Consider the following 11133-nt stretch of genomic DNA (forward strand, 5'->3'; position numbering starts at 1 on the left):
ATCGGTGAGCATCAAAGTTGCGGCATTAAAGGGCGCTCCATACAAACAAACATACACGTCGCGACAAGCATATTAGAAACTTCAGAGGAGAACGGTCAAGTGGCTATGATTCAGCTCGACTTTGAGAAAGCCTTTGATCGAGTACGACACGACGTCCTTGAAAGGATTTTATCGCATGTTAATGTCGGGCAGATTATTTTAAACGGGGTAATAATGGCATACAAAGGATGTGCTACTAGGCTTGTGGTCAATAATAATGTATCTAAAAGTATACCGGTGGTAACATCAGTGCGACAAGGGTGTCCCTTGTCACCGCTATTGTTCTGTTTATATTTAGAGCCTTACTGCCTAAAAGTGCTAGCCAGTAAAAATATTCAAGGTTACACTTTAAACACGGCGGAAATCAAAATTTCAGCGTATGCTGACGACGTTGCCGTTTTTTGCACGGACAAGAAAAGTGTAACCAACGCTGTAGAGCTTACAAAAATGTACTGTGAAGCGACCGGCGCTGCTGTAAACTGGGAAAAAAGCTGCGGGTTCTGGCATGGCAGTTGGGCCTCGAAGCCTCTTTCATTTGCAGGTTTTAGCTGGAGTAGTACACTATCTGTTTATTTAGGAGTCCCTTTGCAGTACTACAGGGTCAGCACACCATACTGGAATGAGGTGACGCAAGACTTAAAGGCAAAAACGGACTCCTGGGCCAATCGTGATCTTTCAATATTTGCACGAGCCACTGTTTGTAATGTCTTTCTGGCAGCGAAACTATGGTATTTGCTGCAAGTGCTTGCCTGCGGGAGAACTAACATCCAAAAATTTCACAGGGTTTTTGCGACTTTCGTCTGGAAATCGTGCTGGGAAAGAATGAGGAGAGACAACCTTTTTCGACGTGTCAAGTTTGGGGGTCTCGGGCTCACGCATCTTTTTGTGAGGCAACTTGTATCGCGCTTTGTGTTTCTACGTGACCAGAATCACCCATTTCTCCGTGCCACAGTCCAGATGAAACTAGCAAACTCCCTCACCAGTGTCTTGGTCACAAGTGACTGCACAGAGCCCCGAAGTCTCTTTGGGTTTCTGAAGGAGGTTAAGGACGCCACATTGTTTCTACAAACACGTTTTTCAATGGACTACCTGGGCACTGTCACGAAAAAGAAGCTAGCCCGCGACCTGGTTGAGTTACTTTTCCCCGCACCTATGTATCGTTCTCTTTAGAATCAGTGTCCTGGACAAGATGTTCTTTGCCGCGTAAAGAAAATGTGTATCCCGCCTGTCGTTAAGTCCTTTTTTTTTAAACTACATAGTGAAACATTGCCTGTTAAGCCTTGGCTCCAGGAAAAAGGGATTTTCGTACCATGGTCTGTCGATTGCTTGCTATGCAAAAAACCCGAGACTATTGAGCACGTCTTCATTGATTGTTGGGACGCGCTGTTTTTTTGGGATGTTCTCCAAAGAACATTGAAAAAAGACCTATGTATCACGAGAGAAACGATTCGATTTCTACCAGTCGATGCGTGCGAAGCGGTTCCTTATGATATGTTCATGGTGCTCGGTTAATTTAGCATCTGGAAAACTCGCATGGAATTCCGGCATGCAGACCCTCATATTAAACCTGTGTATAGGCACTTCATTGATGTTGTTACCCAAGTACAATCTGTGTGCTGTCGGTCTGCAGACGCTGCGCCCGACTGGGCAAATCTGTTTGATGCAATCAAAAATATGAAAGAATTTTAGTGGCCCACAAGCGCCTGGGTGATGTGTGTTTATTTTGACATCGCATTCTGTGCTACACTTGTGTTCAATAAAGAAAAAAAAAAAAAGATTTCGTGGACGAGCGGTACAAGGCGCTGCTCTGGCGATGCCGGCAATGCCGACATCTCGGTGGCGATGGTTCGAATCCACTTAGGGCGCAGTTTTTTTTTTTTTTTTGTCTTTTTTTTCTTGACCGATTTTTGTGCAAGATTCTGGGTATTGCGGAAGTGCATATTTCAATTCCTCTTTTCTTGTTGATTTTTATTTATAAGAAGGTAGACTAGGGGCTGGTGTTCCGCTCGAACTTGCGCCGGCCTCGACAAAACGGAAGAACGGTCGAGATCCAGGGCGTCTCTATTTAAAGCCGTTTATTTACATGGTAGCATGAAAATCAGAGAGTACCTTGAGAGTGTGGTGGACGGTCCTTTATATAGCGAATACTGTGATTAGGGGACCGCACTGCCATTGTTCAGACGGCTTGGCATTCCCTCACGTGATGTGACTTCATGGAAGTTTCCTTCAGAGTCAGAATACTCGCGGGTGTATGGAAGAAGTTATCCAGACGGCAGTATCTCGGTGCTCTGGTGCCGGCGCCCCCATGAACCGGGAGTGATTCACAATAGACGCGTACACAACACACGGCACTCGAGATCAGGATCGAGTGTTGTTTCCTTTTCGAGGAAAGCAGGGGCCTCGGAATACAGGCACGGGCATGTGCGTCGTTTACTTAGCCGACCAAGGTTAAGGTGCCTCAGGCAGACGGAGCCGACCATGGTTACGGTCCCGCAGGCAGAAGAACCCAGACGCTTCGGAATGCAATCACGGGCACCGCCTGCTGCAAGGTCCCGCAAGCAGACGGAGCCGTAGGCACGATTCATCACGTACACAGTTCCTTCTTGAGGCTTGTTTCACTTTGAAGCCATAAGGCCGATTTCAACACCAGAAATAACAGGTGGCAGTTCACAACACTGTCCGCGTGCTCGGAACTTTCACGTTGCGAGGTCTTCGCTTCGGGGACGCCACCTTGCCAGACACTCCGGTGTCGTTACTGACCGTCTCCAGGACCTCACGGACCGACGTCTCCGGGAAACACGTTCTTGAACTCGCGTACACGTTGGCGATCACCTGCTTGCACTTTTGCGAGATCTTCACACAACGAATCTTCGAAAATATCCAAGCAGGAAAAGAAAGCTTCCCGCGTAAGCCGCCATCTCCACGAAACCGGCGAGGCAGGGGCAGCCGGGGCAGCCGCACAACCCGAAAACCCGAAGCGAGTGCGAGTGCCGCACGAACGAAAACGGAAAATAATTTGGAGTAGTTTACATTATCTTTTCCTTTTTATTGAAAAAGAATCGGTGTTCCCTCGAAATCATAACGCCACTATTAGTTACTAGCAACGTTACTAAAACACTCAGTTGGGAAACTCGCCGTCGAAACCTGGGCCGCTGGCGTCCACCGAGACCGAGCTAAATGCGACAACAGCGCCACTCTTTTTCGTTTGTCTGTACTGTGGTCACCTTGAGCTTTTAGAAAGCATGTTTTTGCGTAAAAACAAGCGGAAAAGACTCTTTTTGTATGACATTTATTGGAGTTTAGTACCAAATGATGGGCGCGTAATGTTTTTATCATCTTTAGTTCGCAAGGTTTTGCAGAACAATTAATATTGTTTTCATACAACCATGCCTCAGCGGGCCTTTGAGGTAGCACGTTTTGACCTAGGTGCATTTTAACGTCAGTAGTTGAACGCGGCGCGTCCGCCGGGAAGTTGGGGGTGGCACCCCTGTGACCTCTACCGCTGTATCTGTTCTTAGAGCCAAAATATAATTCACGTGCAGTTCTTCGAGAGGCCGCTGCGGGAGAAATGGCGGCGTTGTGTTCGTTATTAGTTCGGTGCTCGGAGACAGATTGGGGCCACTTTTTCAAAGCTGTCTCTATGGTAGTTTCCCAACTGAGTGTTTTAGTAACGTTGGTTACTAGCTACAAAAATGTACACTTTTCGACTTTTTTTTTTTTTTTTCTTCTTCTCAGGGGTCGCACTATTTTGTGGAGCGAACGTAGTCGCGGTCGGCTGTGCAAACCGGCGCGCTAGCTTTGACTACGTTGCACGCTATGTTTGAAACGGAGTATAGTCTTCTACCATTCAAAGCCGGGATCAACGAATTTCTTGCTTTTTGTAAAAACTGCTCCGAATGAACCCATGGCGGTAAGAGGAACGTGGCAAAAGTGCACAGTATGGTTGTCGCAAATATGGCGTATGTTCTTACGCTTTTGGTTTCTTGTACAGCGTGCTTCGACACTGGGCCACTGTTGTCCATAATAATTTGCTTTTTTTGCTGGTACTGTGGTGATGTGGCATCAAAACATTGCAGTCGCATTGTATTAATGCGAAAGCATTAACTGCCCCATGGAGCCAAGCCGGCGTTTTCTATAGCCGTTGTCTGGAGCAGCGAAAAACGGCACCTAAAAACCCACTGACTGAACGAAACGGCACCGAAATCCCCATTCTTAATAAAACACAAAGGGACAGCAACGCAGATACTTCATTACAGCAGCCGGCGGGTGCGCTCAAGATCAAAGCGGACGCGCCTCAGAAAGAACACACAAAGAAACGCAGAGCAACATAATGCTTCGTCACGGAAGCCATCGCCGGCGAGGTTCGCCGCGCCTGCGCAGTGGGGGGCGGGATGTCAGCGCCGGAGCGCCGTGTGCAAAAGGAAGACGTGGCGTGCTGCTGCTGGGAATCCGCTGCGTGGAGCTTGCTGCTCGTGTACATTCGCATTCCTACACCTAAGGAGACTAAAGAAACCACTGAAAAAAAAAAAGAAACATTTTTATACAGTCTAATTTGGACACGCGTCTTAAAAAAAACATTGCACGCGAAAACAAACTTTTAGAGGAATATTGACGGCGCGAAGCGCGATTTTGTAGGTAGTCAGCTCCTTTCCACTTGTTTTCTTTCTCAGCATTTCGAGCGCGTGGAGGAGAAGTGGACGGCTTGGCCATCACGTTGAGGTGGAGAGAGAAAGACCATCTGGTTGAGGGGAAAAGAGTGTATGACCATTCCGTGACGTCACGAGCTTCGCGCGCAGAACTGAAATAAATCTCACGCCGTGGATATTGCTCTAAAATATTTTTGCGCGTAAAACTCATTTCTTGACACGCGTGTCCATACCAAACTATTAAAAAAAAAAAAAAAGAAATAATCTTTTTAGGGACTCTTTAAATGTCTCTGCCAAATTTTTTTTTGGTTACATCTTGACAGGGCTAAGCAGTATCGGTATACAAATGTTTTGTATAGCGATAGTATCTTAGAGATACTTTCGAGTATCTGTATCTCTCTATCGAGATACATTTGTAAAATGTATTTGTATCTCAGTAGTGAAATACATTCACAATGTATCACTTGTATCGCGATACTCTGCCCGACTTAGGCATCTCGTTACATTTGTGGCCCTTTTTCAAGATAAATTTAAAGGATAAAAACACCTGCTTGGTGCAACTTACTTCGGAATTTATAATATGAACGCCCTATAGCATAATCCATCTCAGTCACCAACAATAAAAAAAAATGTAAAGAATGTTACTTGCAAGAATAACAAAATCAGCTCCTCTCACAAAGCCCTCCACTCTTTCCAATTTAGAGGAGCGAACGATGTAAAGGAGTTCAGCCGAGAAAAAGTACGGCTCTTTTGTCCAATCTCCCTACATTATGGGTGACTCAGTTTAAGATGGGCCCTCATGGCAAAACAGGGTTCATTTCGGGCAGCCGCCTTTTGCCAAGCATGGTACGCAGTCTTTACCGTTCTGTTACTATGTGGTTCAACGGGGGTGGCATGTTTTTTTAGCGGAATTAACGATAGATAAAGAGTTCGAGGTAATTGGCAGTGCATAAAATGGCAAAAAAAGAGGAGCACAAGCATGAATTACCTTTCGCCTTCGCCACGAACTGCATTCTCTCCACGTAGCAGCGTTCGGGAACAAATGTATTTCTATGAGTATCTGTATTTGTATTCTGGAATACTTTTTCGCTGTTATTGCGGAAGTATCTCATGAATATACCGTTGCATGAAAGACAAATGTATCTTAGTATCTCTATTTTGGCCTTAAAACGCACGTATCTCAGTACTTTTCTTCCCGAATACTTTTTGGAGTATCTCTGCCCAGCTCTGCCTCTTGAATATCATTGTACTTTCGCGACTGTCGCCTTCTACGTTTTATCCTCCCCTAGGCAATACGTTTTGGGCGCTTTTGGGGTGAAGTGAGCCAACCGAAATTCAGCGAATCTATGTGACGGCGTGCAGAAGGAGAGGCATTGGGAATCGTCCCTTGAGACGTCCGCGGGGAGCTCAGCACTCTCTCGTTCTGCCTCAAACTATTCACCCGTGACGCCAAGTTTTTCCCTGGAAAGTTGTTTCCTTTCGATATGCTGCCATCTGTTGGCAGTTGTGGAATCCCTGCACAATGGTGGACACATCGTCAAGGCACACTGGAATAATCACCCACAGAAAACGGGGATGAGCGCAGTGACGGCGCACTATCGACGCTCTTTGATTGGCTCGTCGGGTCGTAGTGTTGGCTCCGCTCCGAGAATCGCTATCTTATGGAATGACTTGCACGTTCCTCGGTGCAGCTGTTCCGCCACTGTGCAGTGATTCGGAGCTTCTTAGAATCAGCACGTGACTTTCGAAATGGGTCTACAGACCCTTTTCGAAATGATGCGTAGATTTTGTGCGGCCGCCATTAGTTGGTCACGCACTTTGAGCACGCATTGGACACGAGAGCTTCGTGAGCATTCCAAGTGCACTCAGTTTGAGACGCAATCCTCACGAATTCTGCGTCATTGCTCGGCGCGAGCTCGGAACCGGGCTTCGCGCTGGAAGTGATGAGATCAACGAATGGCGGCAGCGCGTAATCTATGCATCATTCCACGATTTCGGAAAAGGGTCTACATAACGGGGAAACGCCCACAGCCAAATTTAGCGGAGACAATTCATTGCCGTTTAACTACACGGCAGATTTTGGGGTTAATTTTCGAGCCTCGATGTGCCAGTAGGTTGGCGGGAATGCCGCGCTCCCAAGATCCCGGCAGCTCCGAGCCCCGCACAAACAGTGCCATCCTTGGAAGCACGGTAGCGAGCCCGCCGAGAAACCCGAAAAGCGCGTGCTCGGACTCCGAATGAGCGAGCCGCGGTTATGAGCCATAAAACTCGGGTACGCAGAAGGGGGAGAGGCCGCCCGCGTTGTCCCGCCTGACCTCTGCTCTTCGGTGTCGTGACGGATGGCTCTCGCTTTGCCGTAATATGGCGGAGCACGCCACAATAGGCTCCACGCCCTGCTGGTGTCGGCCTTGGCGCTGCTTTCCCCCCCGGGGCTGAGACCCGCGAGCAGGGCACGTACCTATACCCCCTCGATCCAGCCGCGCCGCCCGCGCCGGCTCAGCTGGGACGCCAATGGAGACGGCGGGACGCAAGGCGGCATCTCTGCACATGGGCCACGCCCGCCTTTTTTTTTTAAGTTGGGCCTCGATTTAGTTTTGGTAGTTCGTTTCGATTACTCCCTGCTACATATCTGCCCCTTCGCTGTGCAACTCGCTCGAAAAAAAAAAAAATTCTATTCTTCTGTGTTTTCTTTCTTTTTACAGCGCTAGCTGTTACGAGTGTAAACGAATTCAGTTTCATCCGTTAAACTTAACGGAAAAATTGAGGTCCGATGACCTATGCACCAGTTCAGTTTCCCCGCTAACTGTGGCAGGATAATTGATGTCGTGTGACCGTACTTCACGGGACCTACGCGCCGAATCAGGTTCCCCGCTTAATTTAGCGGAAAAAAATGACGTTATCTGATCCATGCACCACAGAGTGTCCCCGCTAAATTTAGTGGAAAAGCTGACGTCACTCGACCAACGCAACAATTCAGTTTCACCGCTAAATTTGGCGGGAAATGTGATGTCACGCGACATGACGACATAGCACGACCGACACGCCGATTCAGGTTCCCCGCTATATTTAGCGAAATAATTGATGTCACGTGACCAACGCACCAATTCAGTCTCCCCGCTAAATTTGGTGGAAATATTTGTCCACGCGATGACCATCGTCTTCGTCGTATCATCGAATAAACAGCACAGCTGCCGCTGTCTGAACGCATGACGCAGCGCGAACGTTTTCAATTACCTTTACGGTGAAGCTTTATGCAGCTTTTTCACAAGGGCGCAGCCATCTTGAATATCTTCACTTCTGGTATGCGCTAAACGATCGTTTTCACCTTTACATGCCGCTAGAAGGTGTTTACGAAAATTGCGTGATTGTCACACATTCTCGTTTTGCCTCACCTATATTTTCTCCGATATTCCAGGTTCAAATGTTTTATTATATTTTCTTCTTGCATACCAGATACGGAACCCACGTGACTGAACACAACAGGAAATAGGAACGGCTATATGACTCTTTGGTCGAATTTCTTGGTGTCTGTCGACAGAACAAGCATTTCATGAACTTCGAAGAGAAAATTAAAAAAAACTTGCGCGGCCCACAGGAACCTAGGGCCCCAGCGTGCGAATACTCCCTGTAACGCCGAATCAGAGCCCAGTTCTTGAGGAGGATGAGGGAGAGAACGAAGAGGAGGGTCTCCTCCCTCCTGCTCACCTCCTTATCCTGCCTGCTCCTCCTCCCTCCGAGTGGTGTCGGCGTCGCCGTCGCCATCGGCGTATGTGCGAGATCACGTGACCTCACGGGGATCACGTGACTTCACGGGGGTCGCGTGACTTCACGGGGGTCGCGTGACCTCGCGGGGTCACGCGACGTCACAGGGGTCACGTGACCTCACAGGGGTCACGTGACCTCACAGGTGTCACATGACGTCACCGCGGTCACGTGACCTGACGGTCGTCACGTGACGTCAATGGGGTCACGTGACATCACGGGGTCCCGTGACGTCACCGGGGTAACGTCACCTCACAGTTACGGCGACGCCGCTCAAGCCGGAAACGGGCGCCTAACCTAAGAGCTGCGGTCTAAAAAAAAGGTTGGTGCTCCAATGCACGCTGTGAAGGTGGTTGACCAGCGAAGCACTGGTATCACCTGCAACGAGTGCCCACTGCACTCTACGAAATGACGAAAGAAAAGGTAAATGCGCTGTGCCAAAACGTTTCCGAGTGAGCCAATCAACCCAAGTCATCCAGCCACCGAGCATGGGTCATGCATTCATCTAACGGTAGCTGAGAATCTCACTGCAGTGAGAGCGAAAAACCTCACCGTATATGATCAGAAAGCAGTTATCAATGTCATTTCAAAATAAAAACTTTTTGGTAGAGTGGAATTACCCGATATCCAAAGCGTCCGCAAACATTGCCGTAGAATTTATAAAATTTGAAACAAGTTAAATGTTTTATTTATTTTTTTTCGTTAACGTATCTGCAGTTGCTCGTCGTTGACAAGTAATGTCTGAGCTAGACAAACTTAGCCGAGCGTACCTCTAGGGTGTCTTCGCGGAAGCTAGGATTTCGCTATGGTCGTCGAGCGAGCTCTCCACGCGTTTCCTAGTATATCTATCAAAGTTGCCGAGCGAGCTATCTACGCAGCAGAAAGAGCAAGGGCCACCCACATGTTACCTTGACACGGGCTGGCCGAACGCCGGGCCATGCCACTGCGGAAAGGTACGGCGTAGACGCATCCGTTCAGCCTGCACAGGATGCCTTCGTGAGAAGACCTGGGGTCCAGAATGCGACTGGCAAGGCCTCATCGTCGTGCACTCTGGCAGTCAAGACGGATTCATCGACGGCAGACTTGCGCCCCTTACTACAAAAAAGTAATTGATTACAATTGCAGTTACTTCCCCCATAAAGTGATAGATTCCCTAGTAATCCTATATGTATAAGTAATTTCTCGGTCCAATAAACGCATGTGATTAAATAAAATCATTTACGAGCATACAAGAACCTTATAAGAACATTATAATATATTCTACTTATATGTTTATATGTCTCGAAAAATATTGTTCTTACTACATTTTATAGTAACTTTTACTTTTCAGGGCGAACACATCGTGGCCACAGTTCTACCAACTATGCTTATTGTAATGATGATTATTTAGGGTTGTGCACGTTTGTACAAGACTACAACTGGCCAGCATGTTTCAACTATAGTTGTGTTAATTACGCTACTGAATCTTTGATAAATATACTAAGAAATGAAATCGATATCTTCATTCCAAAGCGTGCCTTTAAGCCCTCAGTTCCCGTTCTGATTTTCAAAAAAATTAAAATATATAGGCATAGGAAATAACATTCGCACATACTGTTTAAAAGAACAGGGATCGAATTATGGTACATACAATTCGGTATATATCGTGCGCTAGTGAAAAAATTTTATACCTATGAAAACCTTCTGATGAAAAGAATGTTTAAAGTAGCCCGTTTCGGGCGAGCCCGATAAATTATGGCGGTTCGTCAGGCAATACAGGAAAAAGTCTTCGAGAATCATCTCTTTGCGTAATGGTACAGACTACGCAACTTCTCCTGAAGGAGAAGCTGGTATCCTTTAAAGCTCTTTTAGCGAGTGTTACTCTACTGATGTATGTGGGAGTACAACCAACGTTGGAGACATTGGCTGTAACGACACTTTTACAGCCTCACAAGTTGACAAAAACGAAATTTTAGAGCTAATGAAAAGATTAAAGCCTAAGCGTTCTGTGGGGCCGATCCTATACCTGGTTTCATTGTCAATAGTTGCGCTGATTTGTTTGTCCCTTTGCTAAAGCATATATTTAATCGTTTGTTACGGGAGTTTTTCCCTCTTCGTGCAAAACGTTGAGTGTAGTGCCAGTGCACCAAGCCGCTAACGTGCCAAAGGCAGATAGCTATCGCCCTGTATCTTTACTGTGTTCTTTTTCAAAGGTTTTGAGATTGTCATACATTACCGTGTTTCTCTTTACATCAGTCGAAAACTAGGCACTGTTCAGCGCAGATTTATAAAAGGTCGCTCAGTAGAAACAAATGTCTGCTCTTTCCTGGATTATATACCACCGATTCTTCTTTTGCGAGGACAAGCTGACATTGTTTACTTTTATTTATCCAAGGCTTTTGATAAGCTTAATCATAAATTGCTCTTTCATAAACTATCATAATGCGGTATAACAACGCAACTTTTAAGTTGGTTGAATAGTTATCTTAGTGATCGTGAAAATAGTGCCCGTGTATTGAGCTGTCTATCAGAAGTTCTTGCACCCTCTTCCGGTGTCCCCCAAGGATCAAACCTAGACCGACTTCTTTTTCTGTATTTCTCAGTGATATCAGCTTGTGCGTAAAGAATGGGCAGATGCTTTTATGTGCGGACGATATCAAACTTTTTATCAGAATTCAATCAGAGGATGAGTGTGCTCTTTTACAAG

The sequence above is a fragment of the Ixodes scapularis genome, unplaced genomic scaffold (assembly GCF_016920785.2).
Source record: "Ixodes scapularis isolate PalLabHiFi unplaced genomic scaffold, ASM1692078v2 PGA_scaffold9__187_contigs__length_104089568, whole genome shotgun sequence".
NCBI lineage: Eukaryota > Metazoa > Arthropoda > Arachnida > Ixodida > Ixodidae > Ixodes > Ixodes scapularis.